This window comes from Hypanus sabinus, unplaced genomic scaffold (genome assembly GCF_030144855.1).
Source record: "Hypanus sabinus isolate sHypSab1 unplaced genomic scaffold, sHypSab1.hap1 scaffold_1416, whole genome shotgun sequence".
Lineage (NCBI taxonomy): Eukaryota > Metazoa > Chordata > Chondrichthyes > Myliobatiformes > Dasyatidae > Hypanus > Hypanus sabinus.
Genome location: NW_026779489.1, coordinates 1,454 through 19,643, shown reverse-complemented (window position 1 = coordinate 19,643; position 18,190 = coordinate 1,454). Strand labels below are relative to the sequence as shown.

General features: G+C 45.9%; 1 protein-coding gene across 2 annotated transcripts in view; it reads right to left on the bottom strand.

Annotated features, from left to right (window-relative positions):
- The window catches only part of LOC132386954 (NACHT, LRR and PYD domains-containing protein 12-like), a 53,613-nt gene extending 38,040 nt beyond the window's left edge, over nucleotides 1-15,573 (bottom strand). Inside the window, exons 1-5 of one of the 2 annotated variants that reach the window (XM_059959309.1) lie at nucleotides 15,460-15,573; nucleotides 6,147-6,438; nucleotides 5,750-5,983; nucleotides 4,977-5,036; nucleotides 1,098-1,180 (exon numbers count right to left, since the gene is read on the bottom strand). The gene's annotated coding sequence lies outside the window, so the exon portion shown is untranslated. Of the gene's footprint in view, nucleotides 1-1,097; nucleotides 1,181-4,976; nucleotides 5,077-5,749; nucleotides 5,984-6,146; nucleotides 6,439-15,459 lie in introns of those variants that run through there. The other variant, XM_059959310.1, reaches the window with a different exon arrangement.
- Between the last annotated feature and the right edge of the window lie 2,617 nt (nucleotides 15,574-18,190).

Genomic DNA, 18,190 nt, shown 5'->3' with positions numbered 1-18,190 from the left:
AGGAACCCCTTCATTTTTACTACCCATGTCATTGGTGCCAGTATGCACCAAGGCATCTGGCTGCTCACCCACCCCTTTAGAATGCCATGGACCTGATCTGAGACATCCCTGACACCGTTACCTGGGAGGGAACATACATCCAGAATCTCGTTTCTGTTCCTCTGACTATGGAATCTTTTATACCCACTGTAGACCTCTTCACCTCTGTTCTCTTCTGAGCCAGAGACTCAGTGGTTGTGCTTCCAGCTAGTAGGTGGACTCAAAGTGGTATACATTATTGAGGGGCACGTCCATGGGGCTTGTATGCACTGGCTGCTCATTTCGCTTTCTTCTGCCGACAGTAACCAAGTTACTCTCCTCCTCAGGGAGACTAACTCATTGTATCTATGAACTGAAACTTAAAACATACCAGTACCCAAGAGGAGTGTGGTTAAATTCCTCAATGACTATTGCCTAGTGGCACGTACATCCACAGTTTAATGTTTTGAGAGGCTGGTGTTGAAGCATATCAGCTCTTCTCTGAACAGTGACCTGGATCCACTCCAATTTTTTCTACTGAAACAATAGATCTATGGCACATCTTCTACGTCTTCATTGATCAACATTAAATCTGAATAGTAATGCAATTGAGCCTGATCGCCTCACAGTACAATTCCCCTGATGAGGTGAATTCAGTTTCTGTGTGCTACACATTACCATTTCCATTATGCCTGTGTGCCACCGATAAAACAGTTCTGGTTGCTCTTTTCGGCCTCAATATCCCGTCTGTTAGAGGGAAGTGCAATACTGTGCCATGTTCAAATATATTTGTTCTTCGTGATTATTATGCATAGATTCCTGGATTTTTTGTTAAATTAAGATTAAGTGACGAAACACATTGATGAAGCAAGAGCAATAGTTGTAGTGTATATGGGTTTCAGCAAGGCTTTTGATAAGGTACCCCATGCAAGGCTTATTGAGAAAGTAAGAAGGCATGGGACCCAAGGAGACGTTGCTTTATGGATCCAGAACTGGCTTGCCAAAGAGTAATTGTAGACTGATCACATTCTGCATGGAGGACATACAAAGGGTGCAGAGGAGATTTACAAGTATCTTACCTGGATTGGGGAGCACGTCTTGTGAAAAGAGATGGAGTGAACTCAGCTTTTTCTCCTTGGAGCACCGGAGGATGAGAGGTGACCTGATAGAGGTGTATAAGATAATGAGAGGCATTGATCATGTGGATAGTCAGAGGCTTTTTCCAAAGGCTGAAATGGTTTCCACAAGAGGACACAGGTTTAAGGTGATGGGCAGTATGTACAGAGGAGTTGTCAGGCGTAGATTTATTTATTTATTTATTTATTTTTACACAGAGTGGTGAGTGCGTGGAATGGGCTGCCAGCATCAGTGGTGGAGGGGGATATGATACAGTCTTTTAGGAGACTTTTGGACAGGTACATGGAGCTTTAAAAATAGAGGGCTGTGGGTAAGCCTAGTAATTGCTAAGGTAGGTTCATGTTCAGCACAACTTTGTGGGCCGAAGGGCCTGTATTTTGCTGTAGGTTTTCTATGTTTCTATTAACCCACCCTTGTCATCATGACAATTTTTAGCTCGATGTTGTGCCAGCCAGTTGTGGGAAACAGGGGGATCAATAAATAGATCCATATCTCATTTATGATAACACCGAGTTGGATGCGAGTTCTCTAAATCGGAAATAAACTCAGTGGTAATTTATCAAAGTGCACCTGTACACCAGCTCGTTAATGCTGATCAACAAATCAAGTGGCACCAGCTCTGTCACTTTGATACAAACATGCAGAAATGGTCAAGAGGTCCAGCTGTTGCTCAAAACAAACATCAAATTGGTGAAGAAATGTGGTCTCGGTGACTTTGACAGTGGAATGATTGTTGATTCCAGATGGTGTAGTGTGAATATCTCTGGGATTGTCACCCACGACTGTCTCGATTTACAGGTAATGGAACGAAATACAAACAAGAAACATTCAATGAGTGGCAGTGCTGTACCGGTAAACACATTGTTAATGAAAGAGATGAGAGGAGAATGGCCAGACTAATTCAAGCTGCCGGGAAGGCGACAGTAACTATAATAATCACAGGCTGCAACAGTAGTGTGCAGAAAAGTGTCACTGATCACTGAACATTTTGAAATTGGAAGTGAACAGGCTACAGCAGCAGAAGACCATAAGACATTAAGACATAGGATCATAATTAGGACATCTTGCCTATCGAGTTTTGTTTTATGTATCACTGCCAGATGTATGCCTGTTTTCCTTAAAAACACACACACACACACACACAGAAAAGAGCATCCATGTCCGTAATGCCACACAGTTTTAAAGACGATATCGAACAGGAAAAACATGGAAATCCTCTCCTGACGAGGGACGTATTGAAACACCACAACGTTCCCCACCCAGTACGGTCTCTGTGTGTACTTGGTGCTGAGCTTCTCTTTCTGTTCCAGCGAGTCCGAGTCCCTGAACTTAGTGGGTGCAAACAGAAAGTGAACACACCGTGAGCAAGATTCAGTTGATAACAGACATATAAACCTGAGCTTCACATCATTCAGCATGTAATTCCACACCCTGATCCACAGAACATTAAGTATATGACACAAAAGCTGATTCAAGCAAATGATTCTATTGTTCTGTTCGGTCCAGGCTTCCTATTGTGCCTCAGTGCACGGTGACACAGATTACATCCAGTATCTGTCCACAACTCGATCTGCGCCAGGGAGCAACCGCGACCCGCAACCCGGCTCCGTTCAGTTGGTGTCAACACACTGATACATTGCAACACGCTCAGAATGCTGGAGGAACTCAGCATGTCAATATATGGCCTCCTCAGCTGCTGTGATGAGGCAACATTTAGACTGAAACACCTTATATACCGTCTGTGTAGCCACTAACCTGATAGCGTGAATATTGATTTCTCAAACTTCAGGTAATAACGCCCTCCTTCACCATTCCCCATCCCCCTTTCCCTCTCTGGCCTTATCTCCGTACCTGTCCATCGCCTTCGTTGGGTGCTTCTTCCCACATTTCCTTTTCCTCTCCTATCAGATTCCCACTTCTCCAGCCTTGCATCTCTCACCAATCAATTTCCCAGCACTTTACTTCATCTCTCCCCCTTCCAGTTTCACCTGTCATTTTCCACCTCTTCCTCCACTCCCCTCCCCCTCCTTCTAGCTCTGACCCTATCATCTCTTTTTTCTGTCTGGTCTTACTGAAGGGCCTTGGCCCGAAACATCATCTGTATCTTTTCTCTAGCTGCTGTTTGACCTACTGAGTTCCTTCAGCATTTTGTGTTTGTTGCTTGAATTTCCAGCGTCTGCAGATTTTCTCTCGGCATTAATTTATTGTAAATTAGAGGGATCAATTTATTTTCAGACTATAAACCACAGTGATAGGCGAGGACAAAGATCCCCGTGAGCTTATAGGAAAAGCTCAGCAGCAGGACGGGCGCTGTCAACTCTGAGGAAAAGTTATGATTTTGGAATAATATTTTCTTTTGAACAACAGACATTCCCTTTCACCAGATTTAACTGTGCCCCAAATGCTTGGAGCTCCACTGATCTCACAGTCAGTCCGTTGATAACGCAAACTTCAATATTTGTCCCCAATGGGGCCATTACAATAATGGGCAAGGCAGCAACAGTGTCGGGATTACCGAACCCTAACGAGAGATTACTGGAGATTGGTTACTGGAGATAACCACACCCTGACGAATACAGCAAGATAAGAATTTATTTCACATTGAAATTAGTGTTCACTTATTAGAAACAAGTAATCTGATCGATCAGATAAAATTATGACTAATGGGTCTGTTTACTTTCCTCCCGTCAGTGTGTTTCCTCGCTATCACTCATACTTTACAAAGAGCTGAGCTGTTTCCCATTACTGAACGACCAAAATCCCTTAAACATTAAATTCACTGGATGTGTTTTGTCAGACAAATGATGCTGATGGGAGATTTAATAAAATTCACGTGCTGAATTTACTGTGACCGATCTAGGTCTGTCTGTGATCTCCGCGCATTACTCCTGCTTCTTACCTGTAACATCTCACTCATTTGTCCTTCAAAGACCACTACACTGCAGAGATTACAGAATTAATGGTAATAATCTGCTTCTCCTGAATATTGAGGAGGCCATTCTAATCAGATGAGAGAGAGAGAGAGAGAGACAGAGAGACAGAGAGACAGAGAGAGAGAGAGAGAGAGAGAGAGAGAGAGAGAGAGAGAGAACATCTCAATTGTCAACTGGTGGTGCCTGCTTTCAGTTCAATCTGATACATTTAGTTTTAATTTCTCTCTCTCTCTCTCTCTCTCTCTCTCTCTCTCTCTCTCTCTCTCCCCCCCCCCCCCCCCACACACATCTGACATAAAGGAATCAACACTGCAGGCGGTGATCCACAACATGTCTCACCAACCGACTATATAATGGAACCATCCTTACACCCCTCCCAGCCCCCACCCCCCGCTATAAACTGCAGAGCGGGTAGTTCTCATAATTTCGCCCTCTCCCTGCAGCTACCTACTGAAATATCATAAAGGGTAGACATATATTGTCGATCCCGCCAGTGACGGAATAAGCAAAGCGAATCCTCAGTTCCCTCGGTCGGGGATCGGTAAAGCCCCGAGTGTGGACGGATCGGCTTCCTGCTGTTGCAAGCAGTAGCCCGGGGACAGTTCCGAGATGCGGGAAGCTCGCACCTCCTGAGCCTTTGCTGATGATTCGGAGCTCGGTTGAAAGTGCGGCGTTTCCGATAACACCTCCAACTACAGCGGTTTCCCGCGGGACATGTACAGGAAGTCGGTGCATTCAATTAGACGAAAGGAATTATTAATTCATTTAAAAGCAATTCGGTACAGTTCTAATATCGATCAACACAATACGTTATCAACCCCATTCGTGTTCATAAAAGTGGCTAACAGTCTTTGTGATGTTTATATTTCAATATATAGAGCTTCTTACCTTGTACAGGGGCTCCAGGTTCGGTTACCACCCTGTCCCAGTGAGGCGGTGTTACGGGTTCTGTAAGTAATGAACACACCCTGGTTAATGTTCAGTCAGCTCCTGGTGATAATGATTAACTAAACCCACAGCTTTACCAGTGGTTCTCTCCGTGTCCTGTTCCTTAGCACAGGGTACGTTCTGTCTCCAACAAACATCACCATGGAGATGAAATGTGATCTCCGTGATTTTGAGAGTGGAATGTCTGTCGGTGCCAGAGGGAGCAGTTTTATAGACAATGGACAATAGACAATAGGTGCAGGAGTAGGCCGTTCGGCCCTTCGAGCCAGCACCGCCATTCAATGTGATCGTCGCTGACCATCCGCAATCAGTAACCCGTTCCTGCCCTCTCCCCATATCCCTCGACTCCGCTATCTTTAAGAGCTCTATCTAACTCTTTCTTGAAAGCACCCAGACAATTGGCCTCCACTGCCTTCTGAGGCAGAGCATTCTGTAGATCCATAACTCTCTGGGTGAAAAAGTTTTTCCTCAACTCTGTTCTAAATGGCCTACCCCTTATTCTTAAACTGTGGCCTCTTGTGGCCTCGGGAACATGTTTCCTGCCTCTAGCGTGTCCAATCCCTTAATCACATATGTTTCAATCCGATCCCCTCTCATCCTCCTAAATTCCAGTGTTCCAGTGAAAACACTGTCATTCAAGCGTGAAGAAAGTTTAACTTTCTGTGGTACAGGGAAGAGTGATAGAACCAATGACGCGATGTAAAGTACATTACCTGGGGTCTCAAAGGTCGACTGTTCTTTTCTCCATAGACACTGCCCGGCCTGTAGAGTTCCTCCAGCATTTTGTGTGTGTTGCTCGGATTTCCAGCATCTGCTGATTCCTCTTGTTTCAGAGAGATCGGTGACGGGTCACTGCCCCGTGGGATGTTTCACATGTCACTACCGGGGTGAAAGATGCTTTCTGCTCGCACTCAGTAGAATTCACACAGGAGAGTAATTCTGGTTGACTGCAAAGACGTCGTTTCTCTTAATCCACTTGGACGGTAGTTGACTCGTTAACATGAAGATGTCAGAACTCCCTACTCCCACTAAGTTCACTCCCGATCCCGACCAAATCCGAGCCTCACTCTAGATCCTGAATAGCTGTGCAGAATCATAGACAACACTTACCTCTGATGTTTAACCGGCCGGCGTTCAGTGTGGTCCCGGGAAATCACTGTCTGACATCCCGATAACCAACAATGGTCCTGCACCGATGTTCTGACTCTGTACGGAGAGTTGAGTCTGAGCTGATGCTCCCGAGGCCACTCGGCTGTGATGTGTCCGCCGCTCGTTACAGATGGACAGGGCCGGGTGAGCCGGGGTAGAGCGGGACTGCCGCAGTCCGGGTCACACTAACTCTCACCGGCTCAGGACGGGTCTGACAGCGGGAGGAAGTGGGAGTGGGGTCAATGTAGCAACCCTAAAGAGGAAAACAAACAGGCTGCGTTCACCTTTCTGTCCGGATTTCCGTGTGGATCTCTCCTTTTTCTTTCATCGCAAGCAATGGGGCGGAGTTTCTCTGTTTAACTCAGCGAGTCCCAGGCTGTGAATTTGATAAAGTCCGGGTTCTGGGAGGGTCTGAACTCCACCCTCTGTGTAAGAAAGACTGCCTGACATGGATAGAGTTTCAGCTCAAACCTCCCTCGCCTGTTCAGGTGCAGGGGGCTGCATTTCTGCTGAAGTTAAAGCAAACACGTTCGACTATATATTTCCACTAACTGGGAAAAAACTGGGAGAGATGTTTGCATTTCCATCCGGTCAACTATTGTCACAAGAACTCTCCCCGCCCACGGTTTCATTCCACACCCCGCCGGAAATACTTGTTGAATTTATTTCTCTTAAAAGTCGTTTATTCCAAATGGCCAGAGGTTTTGCCGAGGGAGGGAGTGGCGCACTCACTGAAATCGTTACATACGTTAAAATGGTCGACAGGGAGGGAAGGACGCACTGATTGAAATGAGCATGGGGGAGGGGGTGAGCTGTTTGCCGATTAAAAATGGGATCCTCACTCCCTTCTATCCCCTGACCTAACCCTCACTATCCTCATCCCTCTACCCCATCTACCCTGTCTATACCCCTCATGATTTTGTTGACCTCATTCAAATCTCCCTCAAATCCTCTGCATTCCAAGGAACAAAGTCATAACCTATTCAATTTTCCCTGATAACTCAGGTCCACCAATCACGGCAACATCCTTGTAAATTTTCAACCTTATTTAAATCTTTCCTGTGGGTAGGTGACATAAACTGCAAACATACTCCAAATTAGGCCTCATAACTGTCTTATATCATGCAATCTCCTGTACTGAATACTTTAATTTATGAAGGCCAATGTGCCAAAGATTTCTTCACTACCTTATCTAGGTGTGCTGCTACTTTCAATGAATTGTGGATTCGTATTCCCGGATGCCTTTGTCCTACCGCACCCCTCAGTGCCGAACCCTTCACTGTGTAAGACCCATCCTGGTTGATCCTACTGAAGTGTGACAGCTCACAAGCCTGCATGAAACTCCATCTGTCATTATCAGACATTTTTACACCCGATGCAGATCCCGTTGCAAGCTCCAATAGTCTTCATCGCTGTCAAATACACCCCGAACCTTGGTGTCATCCGCAAATTTGCTGATCTGGATAATCTAATTGTCATCAAGATCATTGATATAGATTACAAACAACAACAGATATCAGCACAGATCCCTGTGGAAATCTACAGGTCACAGGTCTCCAGTCAGAGAGGCAACCATCTGCTACCACTATCTGCCTTCCTGCTCTATGCTAATGTCTTCTCCCATTTACTAACTCATCTTGAATGCCAAGGGAATGAAATTTATTGGTCAACACCCTATGCAGGACCTTGTCAAATGCCTCGCTAAAGTCCATGTAGAAAATATCTACAGCATTACCTTAATCAACTTTCCTGGTAACATTCCTTGTAACCTCTTCGAAAAACTCAATAGATTGTCTAAAACACACAAAGACATGTTGGATGTCCCTAATCAATCCTGATTATTTAAATACTCCAATATCCGATTCTTCTAATGTCTTCACATGACTGACGTCAACTGCACCAGCCTATAATTTCCTGGTTTAATTTTGGAGCCTTTTTTAAACAGTGGATCAAAATTAGCTATCCTCCAATCCTCTGGTAGCTCTCCTGTCTTTGAGCATAATTTAAACATATTAATTGCGTAATCCTTGCAATTTCTGCATCCGCCTACATCGGGGTCCAAGGACTGAACTTCTCAGTCACTGGGGATTTATACACTCGAAGTTGCCCAATTTGCCCAAAACACTTAATCATCCGTAATTTGTATAACATCCGTGGCCTCACTTCTCCTTTGCCTCACTTATATAGATTATTTTCACAAGTGAACACAGAAGCAAAAATCCACTGAAGAACTCTATCTGTTTTGGCTCGATGCATACATTGGCATTCTGATAATCCAGACAATGAATTTTGTCCCCTGAAATCCTTTTGCTTTTAAAACATCTGTATGATCCCTCTCCTTGTCTGTTAGGACAACCTTATGCCACCCTATAGCCTTCCTGGTTTCTTTCCTCAATCTTATCTTGCATTTTCTCAACTCCATAAGTACCTCAAATTTTTCCTACCTGCCTGCACCTTTTATGCATCTATTTTTTTTCTAAACACAAAGTCCACTGCAGATGCTGTGGTCAAATCAAAACATACAAAAATGCTGGATGAACTCAGCAGGTCAGGTGAAAGGAGCAGTCAACATTTTGGGTCGAGACGCTATGTCAGGACTAAAGAAGGAGGGGGCAGGGCCCCTATAAAGAAGGTGGGGGGAGGGTGGCAAACCAATCAGAGGAAAGATCAAAGGGTGGGGGAGGGGAAGCAGGGAGGAGATAGGCAGGAGAGGTGAAGAAGGAATCTACAGGGAAAACACTATGGGTAGTAGAAGAAGGCAGAGTCCTGAGAGAGGCAGCTAGAAGAGGAGACAGAGTGAAGGTGGGATGGGGGAAGGGAGAGGGGGGGAATTACTGGAAGTTGATTTCGATGTTCAAGAATACGATTTTTCCTCTGATTGGTTTTCCACCCTCTCCCCCCACCTTCTTTATAGGGCCGCTGCCCCCTCCTTCTTTAGTCCTGATGAAGGGTCTCAACCCGAAACGTTGACTGCTCCTTTCAACGGATGTTGCCTAACCTGCTGAGTTCATTTATCTTTTTTGTACGTATTATTTTTCTATACTGGGGCCACAATACCATGGAGCAGAACTATCGTTCTCCATATTTCCTTTGAATCTGATGGCATTGTGATCACCAGATGCAAACAGTTTCCCCACACAGACTTCTGTTCTGTCTGTTCTGTCTCAGTACCTAATAGGAGATCAAGTATCGCACTTGAGTCTTTGGGACTTATATGCACTGATTAATGAAACTTTCCTGAAGACATTTGTCAACTACATGAGTACACCTACAGTATGAGAGTTCCAGTCCGTATGTGGAAGGTTAAAATCAAATTATAACAAATTATGTTCCTTGCAATATTCTCTGACATCTACTAATTTGTTCCACTAAATCTGGCAGACTCTTGTGTGGTGTATAAGACCGACCCATTAACATGTTCAAACAAATTTTATTTCTCCGATCTACACATAAAGCCTCACAGGATGAGTTCCCCATCTGCCCCTACTGCACACTGCCTTGACAGTTTCCCTGAGTGAAACCACCACTACTCCCTTAATCCCTCACGCTCTGTCCTGTCCAAAACAACAGATCCCCAGAATACTGAGCTGCCAGTTCTCTGCAAGCCCCTCTCAATAATGGTGACAATATCATAATGCCATGTGTTGATCCATGACCTAAGCTCATCTGCCTTTCCTTCAATACAATACATCGTGGGAAATTATTTTGTGTTTCAATCGATTTCAGGAGAGTGAGGAAATGGTGGGTGCTGTCGTCACACAGATTTACAAGGGATTTCAGCCACCCCAGAGAAACAGGAGTTGTATTCTGTGAATGCTTCAGAAATGGGGTCATTTTTGCTGCAGTTGGAAGTTTGAACATCCCTTAGAAGGCTAACAATTATACCAGTGCCCAGGAAGAGCAGTGTGAGTTGCATTAATGACTATCGTCCATAGCAATAACAGTTACTGTGATGAAATGATTGAGAGGTTTGCGATGGCTTGAATTAGCTCTTCTGGACCTGGGCCCACTGTAATTTACCTGTATCCACAATAGGTCACAATACAATCTCATCGGCTCCTCCCGCGGCTTTGGATTACCTTGACAATACGAATACTTACATCAGAATGCGGTTTCTTGATCAAAGCTCAGCGTGTAAAGCAATTATTCCTACAGTTCTGATCAAAAGTCTCTAACCGCTGGGCCTTTCTACCTCCCTCTGCAACCAGATCCTCAATTTCCTCAACAGAAAACCACAATCTGTGCGGTTTGGATATAACGCCTGCACATCACCATCGACACTGGTGCACCTCAAGGATATGTGCTTTGCCCGCTGCCCTACTCTCCCTGCACCCATGGCTGTGCAGCTTGGCACAGCTCAAATGCCAGTGACAAATTTGCTATTGTTGGCAGACTTTCAGATGGCGAGAATAAGGCAAAGAGGAGCGAGGTATATCACCTGGAGGAGTGGTGTATATCACCGGGATGAGTGGTGTATATCACCGGGATGAGTGGTGTATATCACCGGGATGAGTGGTGTATATCACCGGGATGAGTAGTGAATATCACCTGGAGGAGTGGTGTATATCACCTGGAGGAGTGGTGTATATCACCGGGATGAGAGGTGTATATCACCTGGAGGAGTGGTGTATATCACCTGGATGAGTGATGTTTATCACCTGGAGGAGTGGTGTATATCACCTGGAGGAGTGGTGTATATCACCTGGATGAGTGGTGTATATCACCTGGATGAGTGGTGTATATCACCTGGAGGAGTGGTGTATATCACCGGGATGAGTGGTGTATATCACCTGGATGAGTGGTGTATATCACCTGGGGGAGTGGTGTATATCACCTGGTGGAGTGGTGTATATCACCTGGAGGAGTGGTGTATATCACCTGGAGGAGTGGTGTATATCACTTGGATGAGTGGTGTATATCACCTGGAGGAGTGGTGTATATCACCTGGAGGAGTGGTGTATATCACCGGGATGAGTGGTGTATATCACCAGGAGGAGTGGTGTATATCAGCTGGAGGAGTGGTGTATATCACCTGGAGGAGTGGTGTATATCACCGGGATGAGTGGTGTATATCACCTGGAGGAGTGGTGTATATCACCTGGATGAGTGGTGTATATCACCTGGAGGAGTGGTGTATATCACCGGGATGAGTGGTGTATATCACCGGGATGAGTGGTGTATATCACCTGGAGGAGTGGTGTATATCACCGGGATGAGTGGTGTATATCACCGGGATGAGTGGTGTATATCACCGGGATGAGTGGTGTATATCACCTGGAGGAGTGGGGTATATCACCTGGAGGAGTGGTGCATATCACCTGGAGGAGTGGTGTATATCACCGGGATGAGTGGTGTATATCACCTGGAGGAGTGGTGTATATCACCGGGATGAGTGGTGTATATCACCTGGAGGAGTGGTGTATATCACCTGGATGAGTGGTGTATATCACCGGGATGAGTGGTGTATATCACCTGGATGAGTGGTGTATATCACCTGGAGGACTGGAGTATATCACCTGGATGAGTGGTGTATATCACCTGGAGGAGTGGTGTATATCACCTGGAGGAGTGGTGTATATCACCGGGATGAGTGGTGTATATCACCTGGAGGAGTGGTGTATATCACCGGGATGAGTGGTGTATATCACCTGGAGGAGTGGTGTCTATCACCTGGAGGAGTGGTGTATATCACCGGGATGAGTGGTGTATATCACCTGGAGGAGTGTTGTATATCACCTGGATGAGTGTTGTATATCACCTGGAGGAGTGGTGTATATCACCTGGAGGAGTGGTGTATATCACCTGGAGGAGTGGTGTATATCACCGGGATGAGTGGTGTATATCACCTGGAGGAGTGGTGTATATCACCGGGATGAGTGGTGTATATCACTTGGAGGAGTGGTGTATATCACCGGGATGAGTGGTGTATATCACCTGGAGGAGTGGTGTATATCACCGGGATGAGTGGTGTATATCACCGGGATGAGTGGTGTATATCACCGGGATGAGTGGTGTATATCACCTGGATGAGTGGTGTATATCACCTGGATGAGTGGTGTATATCACCGGGATGAGTGGTGTATATCACCGGGATGAGTGGTGTATATCACCGGGATGAGTGGTGTATATCACCTGGATGAGTGGTGTATATCACCGGGATGAGTGGTGTATATCACCGGGATGAGTGGTGTATATCACCGGGATGAGTGGTGTATATCACCGGGATGAGTGGTGTATATCACCTGGAGGAGTGGTGTATATCACCTGGAGGAGTGGTGCATATCACCTGGAGGAGTGGTGTATATCACCGGGATGAGTGGTGTATATCACCTGGAGGAGTGGTGTATATCACCTGGATGAGTGGTGTATATCACCTGGAGGAGTGGTGTATATCACCTGGATGAGTGGTGTATATCACCGGGATGAGTGGTGTATATCACCTGGAGGAGTGGTGTATATCACCTGGAGGAGTGGTGTATATCACCTGGATGAGTGGTGTATATCACCTGGAGGAGTGGTGTATATCACCGGGATGAGTGGTGTATATCACCTGGAGGAGTGTTGTATATCACCTGGATGAGTGTTGTATATCACCTGGAGGAGTGGTGTATATCTGCTGGAGGAGTGGTGTATATCACCTGGAGGAGTGGTGTATATCACCGGGATGAGTGGTGTATATCACCTGGATGAGTGGTGTATATCACCTGGAGGAGTGGTGTATATCACCTGGATGAGTGGTGTATATCACCTGGAGGAGTGTTGTATATCACCTGGAGGAGTGGTGTATATCACCTGGAGGAGTGGTGTATATCACCTGGAGGAGTGGTGTATATCACCGGGATGAGTGGTGTATATCACCTGGAGGAGTGGTGTATATCACCTGGATGAGTGGTGTATATCACCTGGAGGAGTGGTGTATATCACCGGGATGAGTGGTGTATATCACCGGGATGAGTGGTGTATATCACCTGGAGGAGTGGTGTATATCACCTGGAGGAGTGGTGTATATCACCGGGATGAGTGGTGTATATCACCTGGAGGAGTGGTGTATATCACCTGGATGAGTGGTGTATATCACCTGGAGGAGTGGTGTATATCACCTGGAGGAGTGGTGTATATCACCGGGATGAGAGGTGTATATCACCTGGATGAGTGGTGTATATCACCTGGAGGAGTGGTGTATATCACCTGGATGAGTGGTGTATATCACCTGGAGGAGTGGTGTATATCACCTGGAGGAGTGGTGTATATCACCTGGAGGAGTGGTGTATATCACCGGGATGAGTGGTGTATATCACCTGGAGGAGTGGTGTATATCACCTGGAGGAGTGGTGTATATCACCTGGTGGAGTGGTGTTGCAGCAACAAACATGCACTCAACATCGGTCAGATCAACGTTCTAATTGTGGACTCCTGAGTGGGTAAGACAAGGGCACAGACACACACCAATCGTCATTGATCGGTCAGCAGTAGAAAGAGTGAGCAACTTCATGTCCCTCTGTGTCAGCATCTCTGAGGATCTCCAGGGCCCAGCATAACGATGCAGTTACAAAGAATGCATGGCAACCATTATATTTCATTCGGAGTTTGATGAGATCATGGATATGACCAAAGACTCACAGATTTCTACATTTGTACCGTAAAAACTGTTCTAACTGGCTGCATATCGCTTGTTATGGTTGGTGGGGGAAGTGGTGAAGCTACTGCACAGGATCGAAATACTCTCAGCAATGCTGACAGTTCAGTCAGCTCCATCATGGGCAGTAGCCTCTGTAGCATCCAGGACATCGTCTTGGGGCGATGCTTCAAAACGGTGGCATCAATCATTAGGGATCTGCTTCACCAAGGTCTTCTTCTCTTCACCATCTCTTCTCGTTGGTATCACCAGGAAGATGGTACAGGAGATTGAGGGCAGACACTCAACTAGTCAGGAACCGTTTCCTTCCCTCTGCCATCCCATTTCGGAATTCACATGGAACACACGAACCTACTTCACTGAATTCATTTTTGAAATACTTATTTAATTTAACTTTTAGTAACAGATACTTATTGTAACACGGTTCTGTTTTCTATTATTAGAAGCTGTGTTGGCGAAACAACTTTTCTCACGCTTGCTTTCGAATCGTAACCCCTGATTCGGGAACTGTTTTTAACCTTGACATAAACAGTAGAGAATCTCAACCGTGCAGACAGGATAATGCAAGAACACAAATACCACGACCAACAGAAGTGTCTTGAAATAGAGTCCTATCGAAGGATTTCGGGCCAAAACGTCGTATGTTCACTCTTTTCCTAGATGCTGTCTGACCTGCTGAGTTTCTCCAACATTTTGTGTGTGATGCTCCGGAATCTGCAAATTTTCTCTTGTTTGCAAGTAACTTCTTCATCACTGATCCAAAACACGGGTAACGTGTCGGATGGAAATAAAGATCGGAAATAAATATCAGATGCTGAATTATTCTCACCTTAAGAATGTTCAGTTTCCGTGTGGGTAGATTCTAACTTTACAGCAGACAGTCAGGCGAGGGTCATTCAGTAGCTTCGGGGGAGGAGGGGAAGGGGGGTGGGGTGTTGCTAATCTGTGAAAACTCACAGCACGATTCTCTGTGTCCACAGGGCGAATTCCAACACACAGACATCCCTCAGAGCGGGGAGCGGCTTCTCTACTGAAACCAAACAAACCAGTTCGACTTTCCACACTCACCTTCAACTGTGAACAAAGCTAATTTAACACTGCATTTAAATATTTCTTGGGAAAAACAAAAAAACACCGATGATAGTTCACCAGTGTCTGCAATCTGAATGTCGACTTGTTAGAATTGCGATCAGACTTTAAGAGTTTTTACATATCTATTATAAATACACAATTTAATTAAATAAATATATCTGCGGCATTGTCCACTGCGACGATCCGAACGGCAACATCTTACAGTAGCTCTGTATTCCGGAAAGTTTTTCGTGTGTATGTGAGTGAGTGAGTGACAGGGAGTGAGAGGGGTGAGAGGGAGAAGAGGGACAGAGACTATTTCCCTGCCCCGTGGAGACATTTCGCATATCATTGTCGGTGCGAAAGGCTTTTCTGCAGCGACGAAAACAACTGGAGAAGGTTTGCAATTGAAGGTAATCGTTTCTTTTAATCCATTTGGTCAATAATTAATTCGTTAATTTGAAGATTTCAGATTCCCCTTCTCCCACTGAATTCCCTCCCGGTCCCGACAGAAGCCGAATCCCGTTGAAAACGTTCCCTGATTCTGGAGAATCGGAGATAACTTACTGTGATGTTGAAACCGGACCGAGTTCAGTGCGGTCCCAGGTGAACGGTGCTCACCGTGCACGCAGATTTCAGTCTGAGCCGCTGCACCCGAGATCATTTGGTTATACGAGTCAGTCGCTCATTACAAAAACACTTGCTCTCCTCCCACCCGCCCCTCCCCGTTGTGCTCTCCTCCCAATCCCACCGCCCGACTTCTTTTCCTCCCGCTCTCTCTTCCCCACCTACCCCTCGTTCTCTCCTCCCCCTCCCGCTCTCTCCTCATCCCATGCTCTCTCCTCCCCGCTAGACGCTCCTTCCTTCTTTCCCTACTCTCCCCTTCCTTCTTTCCCTACACCCTATCCCGCTCTCTCGCGCCTTCACCCCTCGTCTTCTCTTTCCTCTCCAGGTACGGCCTGTATCCCCTTCGCACCCCTTTTCTCTTTCCCCACTTTATATCCGCCCCTCCGGGTGGGGGGGGGGGTGAGAGGGAGGGGAAGAGTAGGGAGTGGGACGGCAGGGGTAAATAGTAGAGCAACTTTTGCAGGGCGATGCTGTGTAGCAGACGGATATGGAGGTACGGAGAGTGGTGTTGAGGGAAAGGAAGTGTTGAGAGAGGGGGATATGTTGAGAGAGGGGGTGTGTGCTGAGACAGGGGAGTGCGGAGAGAGGGGATGCGCAGGGAAGGGGGTGTGCGCGGGTAGAGAGGGTGGAGGGAGGGGGTGGGGTGTTGAGGGAGGGGGTGTGTGCTGAGAGGAGTTGTGCATGGGGAGGGAGGTGCTGAGAGGGGTGTGTAGAGAAAGGGTGGAGGGAGGGGGTGTGTTGAGAGAGGGGGTGTGCTTGGGGAGGGAGGTGCTGAGAGGAAGATGTTGAGATTTATTCCCAGGGTGAGGATTTTCACTTCAGGACATCACAGATGTTCTTCTTCAAAGAATGTCGTTTTCCGTCCTCTACCACTGATGCTGCTCTCACCCGAATCTCCTCCATTTCCTTCTGCCTTAACAGTGATGGTCTTCCTCTTGTCATAAACTACCACCCAGTCAGGTTCTGCATCAACACAACATTCTCCACAACTTCAGTCATCTCAAAAAAGGATCCTAACACTAACGCTAACTCACCTACACTTCCGCAGTGATCCGTCCCCACTAATCTGCCTCCTGGCACTTATCTCTGTAGGTGGCCAGAATGCTACACCTGCCAGACTTTCCAAGAGAGGCAACACTTCACCTGCAGATCTGTTGGACTGAAAGATTGTAAATGTCACTCCGCTCTTTAAGATGCGATGACCGTAAAAAAAAGGAAATTATAGGCCAGTTATCCTTATGTTAGTGGTTGGGAGCAGTTGGAGTCTATTATTAAGAATGAGGTTTCGGGGTACTTGGAGACAAATGATAAAATAAGTCAAAGTCATCATGGTTTTTGTGGAGAGAAATCTTGCCCGATAAACCTACTAGAGTTCTTTGAGGAAGTAACCAGCAGGGTGGACAAAGGGAAGAAGTGGATATACTTTGCTTACATTTTCAGAAGACATTTGGTAAGTTGCCACACATGAGGCTGCTTAAAAAGCTAAAATCCTGTGGCATTACTGGAATAGGGGAATGGTTGACAGGCAGAAGGCTGTCAGTGGGAATAAAAGGAGCCTTTTCTCATTGGCTGCCGGTGACTAGTGGTGATCCTCAGGGGTCAGTATTGGGACCACAGTTCTTCACATTATTTATCAGTGATTTAGATAATGGAATGTGGATGGCTTTGTGGCAAAGTTTGTGGATGATACGAAGATAGGTGGAGCAATAGGTAGTGCGGATGAAGCAATGACTCAGACAAATCGGAAGAATGGACAAAAAGTGTCAAAGGGAATACAGTGTTGGGAAATGTATGATAACACGTTCTGGGAGAAGGAACAATAGTGCAGACTATCATCTAGATGGGGAGAAGGCTCAAACATCACAAGTGCAGAAAAGATCATGAGTACGCGTGCAAGGTTAATTTCCTTGAAGGTTAATTTAAAGGTTGAGTCTGTAGTGAAGAAGGCAAATGCAATGATGTTCTTTATTTCAAAGGGAATAGAATATAAAAGCAAGGAGAAAATTCTGAGTACACCAATCTGAGTACAAAATTCTGAGACACTAATCGGGCCATACTTTCAGTATTGTCAACAGATTTGTGTCCAATATCTCAGAAACCATGTATTGTCCCATCATTGAGTGACCGCAGGAGGTTCATGAGGATGATTCCAGCCATGAAGAGGTTCACATATGAGGAGCATGTGGCAGCTTTGGGCCTGTACTGACTGGAATTACAGGAATGCTGGGGGATCTCATTGAAAGCACCGGCGAGTTTAGATGTGGAGAGAATGGTGGGCGTATCCAAACCTAGAGGACACAGCCTCAAAATTGAGGGGTAACTGTTTAGAAAAGATGAAAAATGATTTTTTTCTTTAGACAGAGAGTAGTGAATCTGTGGAATGCTCTGCCACAGACTGTAGAGGAGGCCAAGTTTGTGGGAATATTTAAGACAGAGGTTGATAGTCTCCTGATCGGTCAGGGCATCAAAGGATATGGTGAGAAGGCAGATGTATGGGGTTGAGTGGGATCAGGGGTCAGCCATGATGGAGTGGCGGAGCTGAATCGATAGGCTAAATTCTGCTCCAAGTCATATGGTCTGGTGAATGTCACAACCTGATTTTTTTATAAGAATCATGAAATAATTTTTTTAGAGACAACTGTAGATAATGTGAGTCTGAAAGAAAATGTTG